A 21,810-nucleotide genomic window follows, 5' to 3' on the forward strand; every position below is an offset into this window, starting at 1 on the left:
CCGTATGTCTGTGCATGAGTGAGTATATGTTGTGGCCCATATTAGAGGGTTGGTGTGTTGGATGTTCCCATTTTAGCTTCCGGAGTAGGATAGTGGTGTTACTGAAGGCCCTTGTGAGTCCCCTGTGGTGTCCTTGTGTTGTGGCCTGTTGTCGGGAAATAGACCCTTGGTATGTGGGTTTAGGTTTTCCTTGAACTCCCAGGTGACGGGAGGGGGTGGCTTGTAATGTGATTTATATTGCAAGCCATCCCATGCCACTTGTGTTCCATCTGGGGGGATGGAACGCCATTCCGGGGTAACGTTAACCCCATGGAGTTTGGACTGGGGTTGGAACTTATTATGGAGGGACATGCGGAAATGCTTTAATGTGACTTTTGCCACCTGAACACAAACTTTCATGCACATTTGACATTGGAGGGTGCCCAGGAGTTCTTGCCAGCGGCATGTGAGGGCCGTGCTGGAGTTCATCATCCAATTTATTCACATGTGATGTAATGTTTTCACCTTTGAACAGGTGATGTGTTTTTCACGATGTTTGCATTCAAATTCCATGCTATTATGCAATGTTATCAAAATGTCTTTTGTGCATCCTTGATGTCGTCAGTGTTTGGGGTGTGAGTTCGGTGTACGGGTGCATGCAGTAGTTTGGCGCACCTGTAGTCACGTTGTTGTTACAGCATTAGAATCTTTGCACCTTGTATGTGTGGCCTTGTGGTCGCTGTGTGTAGTCATGGGTTGAGTTGTTGTGCCCATGTATCGTGTTTAGAGTGTCAGGAGTGCATGTCCTCTTTGGACTTACGTCTTTTATGTAGTGCCTGGTTTAGGCCAGGGTTGGTCGCTATGCTTTGGTATTTCAGGGGGTGTTGATCTCTTGATCTTAAGTTTCATTCTGCCTGGTATGGTTCCAGGTTAGGTGGCTATGGTGTTTTGTGTGTTATGGTTTTAAGTGCCTGAAGGTTGTCATTGTAGGTCGCTATTGGCCCGAGTATTGTGGTTTTTGCTGCCGAAGGTTGCAGGGTTGGTCACCTTTGGCGTAGGTGTTCCGTCATTAGTGCCTGAAGTTTGTCAGGGTTGGTCTCTTTTGGCGTAGGCGTAGTTCCCCAGGGCAGTTGTTTTGCTGCTGTATTGTCATAGCCTGTTTGACTTCAGTCTGTTGCTATGTCTGGGTTGCGTTAAGTTTTCTGATCGCCATAGTGTTTGGTTTTTCGGCCGAGATATTGGTTACTATGGTTTTGGATTTTGCTTTGCCAGTTTGTTTCCTAATTCCGTGTTTCGGTGATTTAGGCTGTCTTACTGGTGTGTTTTGAATTGGGGTTATGTTAGAAAGATGAAATGGCCAACGGTTGTGTTGTGTAGCAGTATTGGGTTGTGGTTCTTCCTTATACTGTGGTCAGGGTGTGTGTGGGGTCCCTCGGTTATTGTTGGGCATTTGTTGTTGCTTCCTTTGGGGGCGGTTGGTTAGTGCGCAGAGGGGCAGCTCTGAGGCTTCGGGGTGGCAGACCGGAGTGGAAGGTGTTTTGTGCTATGGAGGGTAAGCTGGTTAGGTAGTAGTTGTGTTAGTGGTAGCTAACAATAGTTGGCTAGAGGTGGCAGCCCTAGGTCCTGAGGGGCAGCTCGGGACAGACGTAAGTGCTTTGTTTGTTATTTTTGAGGCCTCGAAGTGTAGACCGAGGGAGTGGCGAGTTGTATTTTTGCGGTTGCATGCCGTTGGCATTTTCTACTTGGTCCGGGATTGTCCTGCAAATGCTTTCCTTTTGTGTGGTTGAGTTACCAGGAGTTCTGTACATAGGCAGCCGCTGTGTTGCGGAATTTCTGGTAGTGTGTTGTGTTGGGATGCTAAGGTCTAGTGCTGGTCACATTACCTTATAATTTTTTTTTGTTTTCCCAGGGAAGGAGAAGTGTAGTAACTGGCTTTTGTATAGGCAGCCCATCATTTTTACAAATTGCACAGAGATAAGGCGCATCAGACACCAAACAAGGGTTTCCCCCGCACATGGAGAATGGAAACCATGTCATCTGGGTTTGCAGAAAACCAAATAATAAAGTGCTTGTGATTACCCATGCAACCCACTTGAAGTATGGACATTTGTGAAGTGTTTCGAAAAGCTCTGGATGTGTAAAGAGATGATAGACAACTAAAAAGGCCTAAGGTAAACAAAAGGATGTTCTGAGGGAAGTTGTGTATTTAAAACCAGCCAATGTATCAAAATACTTGTCTGTCTACAATCCTATAAAAGGCTGATAGACTTGCATGCAGGTGTGGCATCTTTTGGGGCAGGAAACATTGTCAATTTCTCTGCTGCTGCAAACACATAAATTACTGTGTCTCTCGGTGCTAACAGAACATGAGTGTTGGACTCACTTCTTGAACGTCTTAGAAGCTAGTGAGTAGTTGGCTAAACGTATGTAATATACTTACTAATAGGTCAAAAAAAAGGTAGCAGGCGCTCCTCTCCAGAAAGAACATGGCATGATACTTCCACTCTGTGAAAGGTACAGTGAGCAAAAAGCAGATGGCTGCAAACTCTCAATGTGGTTTAACAACCACTGAACAGGTTATCATGCCTTGTTCTTCCGAGAGAGGGGCGCCTGCTACCTTTGTTGAATTCTTTGAAGGAACTTAGGGTTGGTCACCCTAGGTTACCTGGGGGCAACCAGACGTGGACTCCCTGCTCACTGTGCTTAGAGAGGCTCAGCTTCACCTCACTGATGATGCCCAACAAGGCTGAAACACCTGTATGGGGTTGCTGTTGGTACTCTTATTCAGAGAGGAATTGCCATAGCATTTCGGTGCTGGACTGCCCATGTGGGAGGAACAAAGAATGATATGCAAGTAGATATTTCCCATCTGTGAAAGGTACAGTGAGCAAAAAGCAGATGGCTGCAAACTCTCAATGTGGTTAACAACCACTGAACAGGTTATCATGTCTTGTTCTTCCGAGAGAGGGGCACCTGCTACCTTTGTTGAATACTTACTAATAGTCCTCGATTTAATATGTTGTAACCATAACACAGACGCATGTGTACCACTTTTGAAAATCTATATTTTATTTAAAATGAATATATTGCTGTGCCTGCCAAGAACTATTTAATTTCATTTCGTGTGGCAAACCCAAGATTTGTGAGTGCTTTTATCTGTATTTTGTTTTGAAAGTGTGCTCATGAAATCAAAACTAAACTGTACAAATATGTGAAACATAATTTACCTGGCCTTTGTAAAAAAAAAAAAAAAAGTCATAAAGCATGTATACACAGTGGCAGAGAGTTTACACATGTTGACAATGTGCTAATTTTAAATTGTTAACAACGTTCATGAAACAAATTAAATAATGCAACATTTTTCTTTCTTAATCATAACAGATGGTATTCATACATCGAAATATCGTACCTAGTTCCTTTGACCTTTGGTCATAAAGCAGTTTTTGAAATTAAGATGTAATGTAGTATATACCCTCACATCCTGAGCATAGCGCAATTCAATTGCCCCATCATAAATAAGAATGTCAAGCTTAAATTTAATTTCCTGCCATTTTGAAAGGACAACTGCATATAAAGAAACAAGTAGACTCTTTACAATGTGAATCCTATAAAGAAGGTAGCCGGTTCACTATGGATGTTTTGGGAGTTGGCATGGTAGAAAAGCTAGATTAGGACCTGTGACCATCATGATTGACCATGCTGACTGTATTTTCCTTGAAATCAATAAAAACTTTATGGGAAAGACCAGTTGGCTGTTTCAATTTTTGATTGTGAGTTGCCTGAGCTTTTCATCGTTATGGATCAAATTGTTTTTCTTAGAAATCAATAGAAAACTATTTCATAAGATCAGAAATAGTGTTCAGATACTGGTGTATCACAGGTTGGGATTCACTGATGATGAAATATAAGCGGGCTTAGATGAGATGCACCCAACCCTGTAAACCAAACTCCAAGATGAGTAGTGATAGATAGCTTCCTGAGGTTACCCGACAAGCTGATTCCATTGGGTAACAGAGCTGGGAGGAAGAGATGAACTACAGAGATGGATAGTACTCTGTGATCGATTGCTATTTGGTTCGAGAGTAGTAGCCATGAATAATTTATGAAATGACACAGGTAATTCCATCTCAAGAAAATAGGTCTGATAATCAGATTGCCCTTTTTTAAGGTCAATGCCAAAATCATAGTGTACACCTCTGCCCTACTGCATCTGTAGCCTGGTCTGTAGCACCTGCTCTCCAGTGGAACAGTGCAGGATCAGAGGTCACAGATGCCTGTTTAACTGCTGCAGTGAAAACCAAGTCCCTGCAGTGCAACAACGGGTACACCCATTTACAAAAAAAGTAGCATCACCCCAGGTTGCTGCATACCAAAAGGACCTTTGTTTATATTGAAAAGGGAAGGGGTTAGTGTAGACAAAAGGAGCTCCTTTCTGCCTCTATCTTTCCTTCCTGTGCCCTCCACTTCCTGCAGGACAAAGCAATTGGTATCTAGTGAAGATATTGCCAACAACAAGGTAGTCAGTGTAAACGTCGTGGTGAATATACCTCTGCACTGAAAAAGTACCCAAGCAAAAAGTGGTCATAAAATGCAGCTGAAAAGTAGCCAAAACTGCAGTGCTGCAAGAGTTTTGTGGGCTTGAGTTTGCCTGGTTTTGGGATAAGGCAGGGGTTATGGTAAGGCTAGGGCTAATAGAATAATGGGTTTGGGTAGGAGTTAAAGGTAGATTTAAGGAGGTTGAAGAGGGATGGTGATATTGGCATAGGATAGGGGTTGGGATAAACCTAGTTGTTAGTGCAGTGTAGAGAAGCATTAGGGTAAAAAGCACTTTACATACATTTTTTATACAATCAGTAATATCCAATCCAAATTGGTACTCAATATATTCACCTTGGGTGGATGAATGACTGTACTGATATTGACGGGATTCAAACATATGACCTAATGATCCCACACAGATCGCAACAGTGAGTGCTTAACCTGCTGAGATTTACTACCCACCAAGGGTAAGGTTTAGAGTTGTGGTTAGGGTAAGGTAAAGATTAGAACAATGGCTTGCGTTAGGGCAAGAGCTATGAAATTACTGGCAAGCTGGTGATGGGGTTAGACTTAGGGAAACTGTTTATATTCTATTTATTTGGTGTTTTGTATTGAGTGACAAGCAAATAAAATACCTTTGCGCAGTGAGAGGATGGTGTTAGTTAAGGGGCTAGGGGAGAATACGTGTTTAAGTATAGTCAGGCTACGGCTTATAAATCAAGTTGGGGTGAGTGTGGAGGTTTTAATAGTGGCTTGTGTCATTGTTAGGGTTACAGCCTTGTACTTTTCTGTATTTAAAAATATTTTTTTGGCGACCTTATCACTGGCAACATGTTCACAATTACACTGCTTATATTGAATAACTACATTTTTTAAAACAACTTTTTTGCTGGCTACTTTTTCATATGGCTAAATTTTCCTGGGGACATTTTCCAATATAATGAAACTATGTGGATGTGATGTCTGTGTGTTCCAAGGACAGGGACTGGACCCTTAAAGCAGGCTTGGGTTTGACCAATCACCTGTAGACTGTCTCCCCCTCCTTTGATTCACTTTTGGACAAACAATTAAGGAAGACTTTGTCAGGCGAGTTGATCTTTCCAAAGAACTCCAACAATGAGTTGAAGACTGAGTGTCCAAGGCAGAGGCAAGCTCTGCTCCCTAGCTGCTGGAGCAAGACCTGCCCAACCTGCCCCACTGCCATCCACAACAGTTCCAAGGCCCTCACTTTGATGAAAGCCCGTGCAGTTGTGTGCCAGCTCCTTTTGCTTGGGAGACCGAGAACACAGTCTTACTTTTGTCCTGAGACAATGGAGTGGGACTCACAGCATCCTGAGACCCAGGAAAGAAAATTATCCCTATTCTTATCACCTTAAACCAGTCAAACTGCCTAACCGGTTTCACTGCATTTCGAACTACATGACCTATTGGTGTTGTCTTTGGCATCAACTGAACTCGTCAAACTAATGTGCTTGCATCTCAAACCAGCTCAATAGTTCATCAAACCTTGCAGAAACCCTCACCTGCTGGTCTCAAATGAACTGCTCATCACCGGTTCCTAACTCAAAACTGCTGTAGTGACACTCACTGACTTGAAACAGCAGTTATCAAATGACTCATCTGGCTTGACCTCCAATTGCAACATCATCGAAACGCACACCAGAGCATCAGAATCACTACTGCGAATCATTGCCGAGCTTCCACTCGAACAACTGGCACATCAGAACTTCCACACGAACGACTGGAGCATCACTCTCCAACCCTACCGAGTGGTTAAAACGTGTCTTAAACTGGCTTGACCCCGAACTTATCCTGGTGAGCGCTGCAACCTGCCTCGCTCAAACGCCACCTTTAAACTACTCTGAGAAACCACATTTGACCCGACTCAACACCAGCTCTCCACTTGGTTCAACGCAATTTGCAGCAACGGAACCTGGCTCAAACAATTTGCACAACAGCTCAGAATCTGGTTTGATACTGTTGAACTGCCAAGAAACACAACAATGTATTTTTGACTGCTAACTCTCTCCTTGGTCCATTGTTGGCCCATAGATACAGGTTAGGTCACTTTGATCCTATTTGCACCCAAGAACATATCCTTTTAAAGAACATTCTGGTTTTTACTGTCCATTTACCCTTGATTCCTTACCAGAGGACTGCCTCCATGCATATTATCGGTTATTTCTTTCCTCAGAGGTGGGTTTTTGCAGTGTTTTTCAATTTAGTTATTATTGCATATGGTGTGTTTAATTAAAGTATATATTTTTATAAGACTTAATTGCAAAATCTCTAATGTGTCACCCCTCAAATACATCAAAAGAAAGGACTACAACTCCAAAAAGAGGGGAATCCTCGGATAAATCACAAACCTCTCACCATTACGGGCACATCAGAGAAGCACTCCCACCCTCACATCACCATCCAGTGACTTTGGAGGGGAAATACAGCTACGGGTGAGCCTAAAAGGTTGTGTGAACGATCACAAATGTTCTGCTGTTTACAGCATCAGCATCACTTCTTTGTTTTCTTGCTCCCGCTCTGAGCGGCCACGGGCTGCTAGCCGACCTGGTATTGCTAAAATTTGAACAGAAAAGAGCTCAAAGACATTACAATGCATGGGGAATCCCCCTCGACAACATGGATGCCCCCTTCCTCAGCAACACGGAGCCTCCATGGGTAACCACCGAAACGCAGATGTCTGGATGATGATTGGCTGCAGCAAGATACAATTAGCCTATTGTGAACTGGCAGGCTCTTAAACAGGCCCCACACCGAAGGCCCTCATCAAAGGCCCTGTCTGAGCCGGGTCTTTCATCTGGTAGTTTCTCACCATGTGGGCGCATCAGAGTAGCACTCTTTGCCTCCCTACGACCCTTACATCATCATCCAGTGACTTCGGAGGGGAAATACAGTGGCTGGGTGAGCATAAAGGTTGTGTAAGTGAACACAGGTGTTCCGCTGTTTACAGCGTCAGCATCACTTCTTTGTGTTCTCTTTCCCGCTTTGATCGGCCACAGGCTGCTAGCCCACCTGGTTTTGCCACAATTTGAACAGAAAAGAGCACAAATACATTACAATGCGTGGGGAATCCCCCTTAACAACATGGATGCCCCCTTCCTCGGCAACACAAACACTCCTTGGCTCCAATTCAGAGATGCATTACGAGAAATAAAAACACATATCCTATCTGAAGCTATGACCCCAAAACCCCAGTGGCTCCAGTCAATCACAGTCTGGCCAGCACATATGTCCAATCATGTAAATCCCTATAAAAGAGATTGGGCAAATCAGCATAAGGAGAATATGAGTAACAGGTCTGGATGAATAGGAAGCAGCAGACCAGCAATAGTAGTCCTGCACCCTGATACAAGGGTCTGAAGTTTGCCAGCACCCACCGACTTGGAGCTGAAGGAAATGCTCTTGGCTGCTTCCAGGAGAACACTTTCTACCCGGCTCCTGAAACATAGGTATGATACTTGACAGTCTGGGAGAGACCTAAACCAGTTAGGAAGGTCTAGGTTTGGGAGAGACCTGATAACTTGAATGCTGAAAACAAAGTTCTAGGACTTACTCATGTGCATGCAGAAACCTAAGTTCTTGGCTATAACTGATAAAGGGAATGCCACAATCCAAGGTCTCAGTGAGAATTGATCAAGTAAAAGATGAATTTAAAGATTCATTAAGATAATTACAATGAAAGACTCAATTTGAACCAATGACCGAATGCCCCAGTGGTCCCAGGCATTCATATACGTTAGTACAAATAGCAAGCTGCTTGCAGCCCTCTAAAAGTGCCTGGGAAATGCAGCAGAGGGACGAAAGGGGTAACAGTTGCAGATGAACAGGCAGCAGAACATAGGGGATAACTGACCCAGACAATGATACTATGGTAGGGTGCTCTGCAGCAACTACCCACTGAAAACTGAAGTAAATACTAGTTTCCCTTATTAAACAGATAGGGAAGCTGCCACTATGTGTAAGTTGCTCACATTACTGAAGATGGTATTTACAACCCAGAGTCTGAGTAAAGGGTGTGAAGTCGGCATTAGGTGTCAGTGGGGAATTAACTAGTTAAGAATTCTAAGGTTACAACATATGCATTAGTGGATTAAGGGAGGGACCCAGTCTTTGAATGTCAACTGGTTTAACGTGCATTTTTAATAGATGGCTTCAGATTTTTTTCTTTTAGAATCCAAAGACGTTTCCTAGAGTGTGCTAGCCCTTTCCATTAATAGGTTTTACAGTGTCTGGTATATCATCAGATGCCTACTTGCTCACCAATGCAGACAGCACTATTGTGAGCATATATTACAATTTGACTTTGCCATATTTTAGGTATCTATGCATATTGTTGTTTAATTGTAGGCTTTAGATTTCTAAAAGTGAAAAGAATAGTAGGATGCAGTATGCTAGGTCCATAATTGGGGCAGCCTATTGTTTGACTATGCTATTTTACTGCTCATATCTTATACCTACAAGAGAATGCATATGTATACATGATAAATATAACAGTTCAGCATGCTTTTGTTTTCATGATTATGAGTATAAAGAGGCATTGTATTTCAAGCATGACTGCTTGTTTTAATGATAAAACTGAAAAGGGGAATTACTGATGACATTAAATGTTACTCATTTACACAAGGGTAGTAAGAGTTGGATCCTATATGTTCTGGCAATATTGCTGACCAACCCGAGTTGTGAGGTCCACAATGGGTCTATTTATTCTTCACTCAGTGCACAGATCCAGCTCTGTCCAGATATTTCTGTTGGGCATAGCCCTATACTCCCAAACAAGGCCACAGCTCTGCATGGGTAGTTTGACCACTTTTGGGGTGGAGGTTAGACTATAGCTAGTGTATGATGAACATTATTTCACAGCTTGTCACAAAAAATGTATCAAATGCACCACTCATATATAGCGGTATGTACTATGAGGGAGTTTGGATATAGAAATGCCTATGAAGAGAAGAGACATTAAGGGTTGCACACCAATAGTACAACTGTTGATAATTGTAATGGGCATGAATGCCAGAATGATAAAGTAAAACAGTAAAAAGAGGAAAAAGGATGCCAAACCAACAAAACAATTCACAGCCTGAACTCTATCTGCCCAAAGTCAATCCACTTCTCTTATCCCAGCAAACACTGTACTTTCAAGCATAACTGTAGGACCTGATTGTGACTACAACCTCCGGGAGATGAAGAATAGCGCATTGTGTGGGTTGGAATGGCATTCATTCTCTCATGCAATATGGGTCACCTTTCTTGTAACTTTGGGACCCTTCACTGACGGGTCATGGTAGACAACAGAGAGGTAAACGTTTGCTCAATCTGAAACTGGGCCTGTCAAGAGCAGTGAAAGTGGATAATTATTTGTATACATGCTTGCATGTTATTTCCAAACACCATATTGTCAGATGATAGCCATTTGAGGAATCAGGAAACCCAGTTAAATATGTATTTTACTTCATATAAATATGCTTTCTTCTTTCCTGGATGATACATATGTTTTCTTTCCCCAAAAACACATATCCACCAACTAATCAATTCTGCATCTAGTGGTTCCTAATATGTTCTTGACTCTTTAGCAATAATTAAAATTCTAATTAATGGAACAGAGCATGGCAACATGGCTACTGCTCTGCAGGAATACCACGAGGATAAGTGGATACAACTCAGAGTAATTTCACTACAAACCAGGTGGGATCCCAAACATAAGGTGAAGTGGGCACAACTTGACAGGTATATCTACATTGCCTCTTGTGGTAACATGTGACAAGGACAGGCTATACTCTTCAGGGGGTGAGTGAACTAGCAAAGAAGCATACAAGCAACAATGGTACTTTGGTAACACAATAAAAGTGTATCCAATCAAGGTTCTTTAAAAATAAGAGACTTGAACTAAACTAAAAATACAATCACACTAATGCAATCACTAGTAACCTACCTGTGAAAGAGAAGACGGAGACTGTGCACATTTTAGGATTAAAGTGGGCACACTGAGTGTGAAGACAAATGTAGACTGGCAAAAGTCTCTACAGAAATGCTCAGTTCAAAATGTATGTCTTGAAAAGTTACGACTGGGATCTTAACTATTTCTAGGGCCTTCATAAACAGCCCAGGGAGACAGAACTACTATCATTACCTGTATCTACTTCATATGGTGCTCAAAAGCATTGAGTCAGTCTTCTTGACATTTTCCAGCAGGTTGCAAAGGCATTGAAAAGAGTCAAATCAGGCTTCCAAATGCATCGACTAAATGTTGAGATGGGTCACGTCAGTGATCGCAGAGGGATCCAGTTTCTGTCAACACAGTTTGATTCAGTGTTCAAGACAGATTGAGTACATGTTAAGATGCCTCAAAAAGCATGGATGTCTAAAGGCAGTTTCTGGGATCCTGTAACAGCTAGAAATAAAGCCTAAGCGGCTTCCCTGAACCAAGATCTAGAGGATTATTCATGAGATTTAGAATCAATCAGATGGGTACTATAAATGTGTGAGGACCCAGGAGAGGAATCTCTAAACATGAAAATATCTATTGACTATGTAGACATGTAGCTACCAGACACTTGGAAGCATCTCATCATGTTTTGCCTGAAAAACATCAGATGTACACTTGAAAAAGCTCCATAAATTCGTTGTTGATTATGCTCTTACAAGCTTAGAGCCATTATGGATTAGACTGCTGAATGTGAATCTGATGAGTGTGATTTCTGCGTTGACACGTATTGATCTAATTGTTTACAATAATCTGGAGGAAAACTGTTTTTATAATGTCTAGGATTTAATATTTTAGATTGTAAATTTTTTAAACAAAGAAAGTACTGTTAGAATGCATGGAAAATGTTATTTTAACATGATTAATTAAGTTATGCTAGAGTGTATTTGTGATTTGAATAATGTAAAAAGTCTAAATTTGTAAACCGCACATACAATAAATAAACCAAATAACAGCTAGAAAATGTCTCAAAAGTGGTTGAGTTAGCTTTCAAGCAATTACAGGCAGAAAACAGAGCCCAGCGCATTTCTTTCATTTTTAAGTTATATGATATGATATGTTATTTAGGTTTCTAAGTGCGGACCCGGCTATCGAACCCGTGGTACTCTGTGTCATCTACCTTCCAAGGCGAGCATGTTGCCCCTGAGCTATCCTCCCGAGCCTTTAAATACTATCCAGGGAGTCCAAGGAAAAGGTGAGTTCCTTTTTTTCTGCCCTTCCCAGCCAGGAGAGTTTCAGGAGAGCACCTACAGGGTTGTCACCTCAAGTGATCAGAATACTGGTACCAGAGTTACTGCAACATAATCGTCTTGTCCAAACAGCAGTTCAACCCAAATGGACCTCTGGCCTGAATCAGGGGGCAGTCCAGCTTTATATTCACTTCTTTGGCGACATGTTTTGGGCAGACATGACCCCATTAAAGTTCCACTTGAAACATTATTCTGATTTCTAAAGATGATTCAACATAAAGTGATCTCACCTCCTTATATTGTGAATTTGCCACAGTAGATTGGTCCATTTGAACTAATTCTGGCTGCTTTGACAAGAGTCTTTGACTCATGATGTAAGCCCCAGATCTCAGTTTCTGTGATAGAACTACCAGCATTGTTTTGTATTTTTTTTTTTTTATTTTAAAAAAAAGCTCAGGTTAGTAAGCATTCATGCAAAAGAGTAATATTTAAAAATCTGACCACACTTTTGGACTAAGCACTGCTGTTACTCTTTAAACTGTATGTACCATATCAGGAGAAAAACATATTTAAATAAGGATTGTAAGGATATTTGGCGTGTTACAGCACAGAGTACAGCACTACTGCACCGGTAGCAAACAGCACAGAGTACAGCACTACTGCACAGGTAGCAATTCTTTTTTGCAGCACCACCACAAGGGTGCGGTGCATTGCTATATGTGTTACCAGATTAACAAGGAAAGACAGGCCATTCAGTCAAAAACGATTTTAACATATAAGATGCAAATCTATTTTTACAGTTAAAAGCACACGTGCACATTCAAAAATGCACACTATTTTTCACCTGAAATGCCTATGGTGCGAGAGACACATTTGAAAATAATAACTAACATTACTTATAACTAACCTGACTAATGAAACATAATCCACTAATAAAAATATGTCTCCTCTGCAGAATTAGGCCTATTCTGAAAGTGAACTTTTAAACGCACATCCATTTTTTTTTTCTCTGCTGCCCTGTCCACATAAATTCAGGAAGCAAAAGGGCTCGAAAGAACAGGAAATCAGTTGGTTACAAAGTATTACTATAAAAATGAGCCATTGTGTAGAGAAGGAGGAGATGGCATGATTGATTCTGATTGGAGCAGCGTCATAGCAAGTATCATGCTAGAGGGAGTGATCAGAGTTTTGCTGGGGGGAGTTGGAGGAGAGAGAAGGGCAGTCAAGATTTGGCAGAGCTGGGAGAAGGACCTATTTTTCCCTGGTTGGAGCATTCCTATCTGCAAAAGCTGAGAATTCCAGGCAATGACCCCGGTTTGAGAAGGAAAGGCGCTCCTTTTCACTGGGGTTAAACTTCAAGGGAGCCACATTCAGAAAGAGAACAGCTGAAGAAAACTCTGAACAAATAAGGTAATTACATAAGTGTGGGAGCTGAGTGTGTACGAGAATGTTCAGTCAGAGTAGGAAAGGAGATTCCGGTGCCTTAATCACACGTTAATGTTGCAAATTGTGTTCTGTTCTCCGCCATTTTTTTTCAGTGTATCACAGACAATGCTGTTAATGTGCTGTTTTATTTATTTCTGTAAAGAGTGAGATCGTGTTTAAATGCAACTTTTATAATACAGAAAAATATTTGAAAGCAGACGGGTGGTGTGTCCTATATTTACCAATACAGTGCTGATGGTGAGGGGAGATTTTTAAACAATGCAATTGTCATTTTAAGACAGATGTGTGCATGATCATATTCAATATGGACAATTGAGAGTGATTGTTTGTAGCATAGCTCGTTGGAGGTACATGAGCCAACGGGAAGAGGGACTCTCTGAACATAGTTCCCTACCGTATATAAGGTAGTGGAAATTACCACAAAATTACCACATATAGCTCTCTGTCGTAAATAAGTCAGTGAGATCGCCCATGGTGGCACACTAACACTGAAAATGTGGTATTCCTAAAATGTAGGTCTGAGGTCTCTCTAGTGATTACACGAAAAATCTAAGCAAAGATAAGGGATTCTGGACATTGGGGCCACAAATAAAACAAGGGAATTATGCTCACCAAAATACCACCAACCACGCATACCAACCACGCATACCAAATATGCATGTCTGGGTGCTGAAATAATGCATGTCCACTGTATTATTGTTGCACATGGCCAAATCTGAATACAAGGAGTGATTATTGCTAAGTTATTTTTCGGCGGTAATAAAATACCGTCAGGCCCCAAAACTCCACAAAATACCCTACATATTTATGGTGCGTTGCAGGCCGGGAAAGTGATCATAGAGTACCTACTGGGCGTGGCAAGCGTGTCTCACACTGCCATTTGCACATTAAAGGGAACCCATTTTATAATAACAGTGTGCCACTAAAAACGAATTTCAGAATGTCACAAAGGGAAACCACATTCTCAGATCTAGTGCAATATTTAGAGGCAAAGTTGTTTGCACATGGGAATTGGTCGTCAAATAGCACGTTAGAATGGAGTAACCGCATTCAGGGTGAGGTGCAGAAAGAAAAACTAGACAATATTTTTGCAGAAGGCAGCATAATTCAGGTCTGTCTTACAAGATTATTGAATGCAGCCGATAAAAGTGCAGAGAAAGACTGTTTAATACGGCTATGCGGCAAAATATGGTTTATTTTAAACAAGTCCCTGCGAATGCAAGAGAATGATACTCAGCTAATTAACAGGTTAAAGACTGAATTAGAAGGGGCAAGTAAAAATCAGGAAATGTTGAGAGCAGAATTGGATGTATGCCAAAAAGACATGCAATTAAAATGCAGAGACTTTGATACTCAGTTATCCAAAAGCAAGAAACAATTTGAAGATAGTGAGCAAGAATTGGCACACTTAAAAGCCTTAGTGGATCACATTAGGCAGGACAAAGATGAGATTGTTTCAGAAATGCAGATTTTACAAAAAGAACATTGTGAAAAAGAAGGTGATCTCCAGAGTGCAGAACAAGAAATGATTAAAATGATTCAAGAAAGAGACAAGAGAAATAAAGAGTTCAATGAATGCCAAATGCAAATGTGCGACATGCAGGAGGTGATTAATAAAATTAATGGTGAAAACAACTATTTGCAAGATGAAGCCAACAGACTCCTTAAAAAGTGTAAGGACTTAGAACAGCAAATGTGCATTCCCAGGTCCCAGGAGAGGCGGCAGGGTACCACATTCAATGGAGTGGAGGTGAATTCTAGCTCTGCCCAAAGAGCTAGTGCTCCAGTGACTGGGCCGGTGACTGAACTTGGGTTGCAGCGCCCTTGGGGGATTTGATACTCCCATTGGGGGCAGCCACCAATCTCATACACCTGAAACCAGGATTGAATCACAAAATAATGCAATTCCATGCATTGCAACAAGTAGCCCCATAAAAATAATGAAATCCATTAAAGCCCTGATCAAACCATTTAAAAAGGGAGGTGAATGCTGCATTGAGGATCACTTAGAAGCGGTGCATGACATTTTTAAAGCACTCCAGATACCTAAGGAACAGTACAGACAATATTTTCATTTAACTTTAGATGCCCCGACGGCCAGCATCATAAGGGGATTAAATGAACAGCAGAATATGACATGGCTGGAGTTTGAAAAAGAAATTAGGCGTCATTTTTCTCCTTTTCAGTCATTGCAGGAGGCAAAGAAAGTCGCGTACACAATTACTGCTGGACCTAATATATCCCCTCGCCAATTTTTACAAGACTTAAAAAGAGCATTTTCTCACTTTGATGTATCTTTTGACTCAAATTCCAATGAGTTTAAAACTGCATACTTCTATGGGCTACAGAAAGACATCATATCCCAATTGGTCCGTGAATTTGACCGTGACAAGTCCCTTGAATGGATTGTACATCAAAGCACAAAACTATATGAGGTACTCTATTGTCAGGGTAGAGAAAGTGATAAAATGAAAGATTCTAGACCTACATCTAAAGAACCCTCAGCCACAGTAATGGAAATCAGGTCAGCCAAAATGTCCCTTGAGTCTGCTCAAAGCCAAGGTAAAAATAATGTGACACCGGAACAAAGGGGTAATCAACAAAGATCGCCATTTTCTGTACCAATGTTCCAATCACATGATCCTAGTAATAGAGAGAGCTACATCAGCCCTAGGTATTTAGGGGACAGACCCCGGGTAGGATACCGGCCTGATATGGCAGGTATGAACAATAACCAGAGACAAAATCAAGATCAAAGAAATGATGGTCCCTACCAGTCATTGGGGACACAGAGCAGATTTGATCCCAGCACCATGATATATGGTAATCAGGATAGGCCCCGATATGTGGATCGATTTACTGATAATGGAAATCAACATAGGGGCCAGTACCCACAATCTGAGAGACAGGACATGAGGCAAAACGTGAACTACAGTCCACGCCAGTACAATGATTCCCCACCAGGGGACTATAATCAAAGGATGGGTGCAACCCGCTCCCCTCCACAAATGAATCAAGAGTTCAGAAACCATCCCAACCGACATCAATCACCTGAGAGGTATCAGAATAGATCCAATCAGGGGGAAAACAACCAATATCGACCTAGGCCACAGAAAGAGGATCCTAGAGAGATGGAAAGGTTCCAGTGCCTTGAGGCCCAAGTGAAAATGTTAGCTGAGCAAATAGGAAAGCTCTATACAGCGCAAAAACAACCTTCCAAAGAGGGGGCTGATGGCCATAGCAATGACCGGGGGGCTTCCGAAAAGTGACTAAGTACTCATGATAACTGCAGTGCCAAAATGACAGATTGCTCTGATATAATTTTGCATAACGACTCTGAGATGCCTAATGGATTAAAAATGAAAGTACCAGTAAATGAAATTGTGAGAGAAAGTGCAAATACTTCTAAAAAAGAGGTACGGTTTAACTTAGAGCTAAATAAAACAGTAAAGATTTGCACAAATGAAAAAGAAACATTAGGAATTCCAAAAGAACAAAGGAACAGATTTAAGAAAAATGACTCATGCATGGGGAATACCAGTGAACAGGGAGTAAGTGGGGATGCTATAGCTCCTTCCCTGGGCAAGCAAAACAATGACCGAACACAGACAGAAAAAGGAAATACTCACAAGGAGGGTACAAGTCAATCACCTGAAGAATTCTTTGAGCCACATATTTTTGAAGAGGCTGAAAGGGCTGGTATCACACTAAATGATCACAAATGCACAGAATTAAAAAATGACAAATTGCTGAATGATGTTGTTACACATGTTCAGTTGGAGGATTGTAATGTGGTCTCTGATGTTACCCAGATGGATGGGCGAACAGTGGCCACACTCCAAAAAAACCTCTGATCATGGAGAAATGAATAAAATCTCTCGCGCAGAAATGTGTAAAAAGGAGGGAAAAATGTCTTTCCATTTACCAATGTGCTTAGCCAAAAGTGAAAAAGACCTGAGAAAGGTGAGCCCTGAAATCAGTAAGAATTCACATTTCTTATGTGTATTAGAGGAAGTTGAGGACAGATATTATGCACCCATCACTGTAGAAGAAAAATGCCACACCTTTGCTATGATTGACACTGGCGCACAGGCCACAATTATGTCCAAGGAGCTGGTAAAGAGTATCAATGAAGGGAGACCTCCACAGAGTCAGATCACAGTGAAGGAAAATCAAGGCCCAGTGCATAACTTTAATGGGGAGGAGGTGCCCATCATAGGTGTAACTGAGGTTGACATAAAAATAGGAAAGCACAGAATGAAACAAGAGGTATTGATCACATCTATTTGTGAAATTCCATTTCTGATGGGGACAGATTGCCTGAAAAGATTGTCTCCTCTCATAGATGGGGTGAATGGAGTGCTGTGGTCCTTAACCAAAAAACCATTGAGGCCTAAGAAACTAAAATCACAAAACAGCAATATAAATGAATGTCACACCGTTGCCAAAACAAATGATGCTGTGAAGGTATATCTCCAGAATAGCTGCATACCTAGTGTCACTGTCATATTAATGTGTCAAGACAAAATGCAGAGCGACAATGAAAAACTACCTGTACAAATATACTTGGACCCAAGGAAAGATTGGCAGACTGCCATAGATGAGCACACATTATGTTTTTATCTAAAAGAGAAAACGTGCAAACAGAATATTGCTCCTAAAACAGATTCAGAAAAACACATTACCACTCTGGCAGAAATACACATGGAAGATGAGCAACCATGGGTTCATGTTGGTATAAATGATTATTTTAAAACAATAAAAGCCACTTTAGCGCTTGAACATGAAAGGAGTTTCATTAATGAGAAATTGTTGCAAAAAATAATGGAAAGGGAAGAAATCCCGAGATTTAGGATTAAAAACCAATATGTTTCTGGCTTGGACAGTCCAGACTTTGAAAACCGAATTGCAGGCAGATGCATGCTTAAAATTAGCATTGGGCAGAAAACAATTTACCATAATGTATGGATAGTGAGTGGAGCACAAAATGAATTTTACATGGGAAATGACATCATGCACAGAATGTGTATGGTGTTAGATTTCCTTAATCAAAAAATATGGTCACGCCTAGGTGGTCCGGCACCTGAATTTGAAGACAAAAGAAGGGCTTATCATTGTGCACAACTGGTTCCTTATGCAATCGAATTACAAATGAGGAAAAATACTATTATTCCTGCATTTACAAAACAGTTTGCAATAACACTGAAATGCAAAAATGGACAGCAGATGAAAGGCTCTGATGCATTTGTATGCCTGAATGAATCCATAAAACAGCAAGGCCTGGATTATGAATACATTCCATTGGTAGACATTGGTGAGGGATCTGTAAAAATCATGGTAAATAATAAAGGTTGTCAGGATATTCATTTAGAGGAAAACTCCCCATTAGGAATGGCCATACAAAAATCACATTATACGGCAGATTTAAATAACATGGTGATTGGGAATATTCCTGGAAAATATGTAGATGCCAAGGGCGAGTTGCCAGAACACCTGGACTCTCAGCCCAAAGGAATATTTAAAATTCATTCTGTGTATCCTTATGATTCAAATGAGACAGTGTGCTGCCATCAAGAGGATTGCATAATATTTAATTTAAATGAAAATGAAACAGAAAATCAGCCCATTGAAGTGGAAGCTGATATGCCAAAATATTTAAAAGTGGCAGCTTTACAAAAAGACACAGCCACACAGTTAGAAGAAAGCGCCGAGATTCCCTTACCAGAAGATTTTCCAGAATTTTCCAAAATGGTAGAAGAGCAGATCTCCTTAGCGGATGCATGTGAAAGCAATGAAGAGAGGGACAATCTGAGGGAGATATTTATGGAGTTTAAGGATGTATTTGCAAAAGATGCTTATGATTGTGGTTTAACTGATTTACATGTGGCCACACTACCAGAAGGGTGTAGCAGAAATCCAGTGTTTGTGCGCCAGTATAGACTACCGCTGGCATGTTTAGAATCATTGGCAGAGATTATTAAAAATTTGGAATCACGGGGAATCATCAGGCCCATTCATAGCACATCCAATACACCTATTTTAGGTGTATTGAAGCCAAATGGTCAATGGCGGCTGTGTGCATGTCCGGATTGGCCGATTCCGTTGACTCCCGTTCCTCCCCACTCTCCTCACCTGATTCAAAGTCCTCCGGTTGCAGTTGCCTGTGAGAGAGATAGTCCTTCTCCTTTTTATGTTGAAAGTATCTGTCTCGAGAGGAAGCCACAGTGAGTGCTAAAGTATAGCAAACCTGGGGCCCCCTTCCCGAGGCGAGACAGTACGAAGGGAAAAAGCCTGTTCAGGCAGAAAAAACCCTCCGAGGAGTGCAGCGGTTCGAGAGGATCTGGAGCAAGCAGTTGTAGTGGAGTTCTTGAGGCAGTTAGCTGATGGGAGCAGGCAAAGCCGGACATCCGAAGCAAAGAAGGTTCCGGAGAGAAAGATAGCCACCGGAAAGGGTACCAGCAGAGAAAACAACTCCGGAGCAACAGGAACCAGGGCGGCTGAATGACAGCGCAGCCGAAAGGTAAGGCAGAGGAGGCGGGCGTGGAGAACAGCGCACCGTAGAGCTGAGGGAAGGAAGAGAGAGATAGTCCGGAGAGGGCGGACCGAAAGTACAGAAAGTGACCGAGGAGGTCAAGGCTGGAAAACTAGCGTGTAAACCCAAAGCAGCGAGCTAGCGCAGTGAAGGGGGTTGCAACGCCGCGATCGCTGGGAGAGGAGGAAAGAAATACTACCAGCGACGCCATGTTGGAAAACCACTAGACCGTGGGGTGAGTAACAGAGAAATCACGTAGTGGAACCTCCGCACGCCCTTCCAGCGCGTAACCGCCAACGCGGATACAAACGCCAAACAGGACGGCGAATGACAGTATGCCCCCTCCTAGAGCGTAGGACCCCCGGCTTAAAGGGGAAGCGGGCATGAAACTGAGCCAACAACCGAGGGGCATGAATGTTGGAAACCGGTTCCCACGAGTCCTCCGACCTAGGGTAACCCTTCCAAGACACCAAATACTCCAACCTACCACGGTAGTGGCGGGAGTCACGTAAAGCAGAGACCTCATATTCCCCAGAGGAATCCACCTGAGGAAAAGGTTGGTCGGGAACAGCTCTCTGGTGGACGTCCGGGATGAAAGGTTTGAGAAGAGAGGCATGGAAGACAGGATGAATGCGGCGGAGGTAAGGAGGTAGTTTCAGTCGAAAGGCAACAGGATTTATTTTGGAAAGAATGGGAAAAGGACCCAAAAAGCGAGGAGAGAGTTTAGAAGGGTGAACCCATCGCGGCAAGAACCTGGTGGACAACCAGACCTTGTCCCCTTCCTTCCATTCAGGGCAAGGCCTACGATGTTTGTCCGCTTGGGTTTTGTTGGATTGACGACTCTTCTCCAAACACCTTCTGGCAGTGACGTGTGCATCAGAAATAGACTGCAGTACTTCTTCAGCCGTTGGGGAATTGGTGGGTGACGGAATGTAGGGAAGAAGAGATCTTGGGTGTACCCCATAGGTGCAAAAGAAAGGAGAGAGTCCAATGGCTGTATGAAATGAGTTATTATAAGTAAACTCTGCCGTAGGAAGCAAAGAAACCCAATTGTCCTGAAGACGATTGCTGTAGCATCTAAGGTACTGTTCCAATGTGGCGTTAAGGCGCTCAGTTTGACCGTTGGTCTGAGGGTGGAAGCCAGACGACAGAGCACGTTCCATACCAAGGCGAGAACAAAGAGCCTTCCAAAACTTCGAAACGAATTGGCTGCCACGATCCGAGATGATCTTGTCAGGGAGACCATGAAGACGGAAGATATCCTGGGCAAAAACCTCAGCCATCTCGGTAGCAGTAGGAAGACCATGCAATGGGGAAAAATGAGCCAGTTTGGTCAAGGTGTCAACTGTAACCATAATACAGGAGCAGGAGTTAGAAACAGGAAGTTCTACAATGAAATCCGTAGAAAGCAAACCCCAAGGGCGAGAGGGTACCTCAGGTTGGGTGAGAAGACCCAAGGGCTTGCCGGTAATGGACTTAGTCATGGCACAAACCGGGCAACTGAGTATGTATTCCTCCACATCCTTTTTGAGTTCCGGCCAAAAAAAAGAACGAGTGATAGTTTCTGTGGTACTTAGCTTCCCACGATGACCTGCAGTGAGTGAATCATGACACCAATTTATGATCTTCAGACGTAGTGGACCGGAAGGTATGTATAGACGATGGTTGAGGAATAGCAAACCCTCTTTGTTGGTGTAGGAAGTCTCTCCTCTGAGTAACGGAACGGTACCATCCGAAGCAACACCAGCTCGAACCTCTTCCAAAAAGGTATTAGCAACCGTTAAGATCCTATTCCTGTGGAACATCGGCTCTGGGGTATGTCTTTTCTCCTCACATATGGGACCCTTCCGAGAGAGAGCATCCGCAAGAGTATTGTTGGTACCAGGGAAGTAGGTAATTCGCAAATCATATTGGGCAAAGAAATATGCCCAGCGAGCCTGCCTGGAGTTGACACACTCCATATTCTGAAGGACCTTGAGATTCTTATGGTCCGTTCTGATGATAACGGTCTGCCTTGCTCCCATCAATAGATGTCGCCAGGTCTCACATGCGTGTTTTATAGCCAGCAATTCTTTTTCAAGTACGGAGTAGTTAAGTTGGCTAGGAGACAACGTCTTGGAAAGGTA

Source organism: Ambystoma mexicanum, chromosome 8 (assembly GCF_040938575.1).
Source record: "Ambystoma mexicanum isolate Mex_15411 chromosome 8, UKY_AmexF1_1, whole genome shotgun sequence".
Taxonomy (NCBI): Eukaryota; Metazoa; Chordata; class Amphibia; order Caudata; family Ambystomatidae; genus Ambystoma; species Ambystoma mexicanum.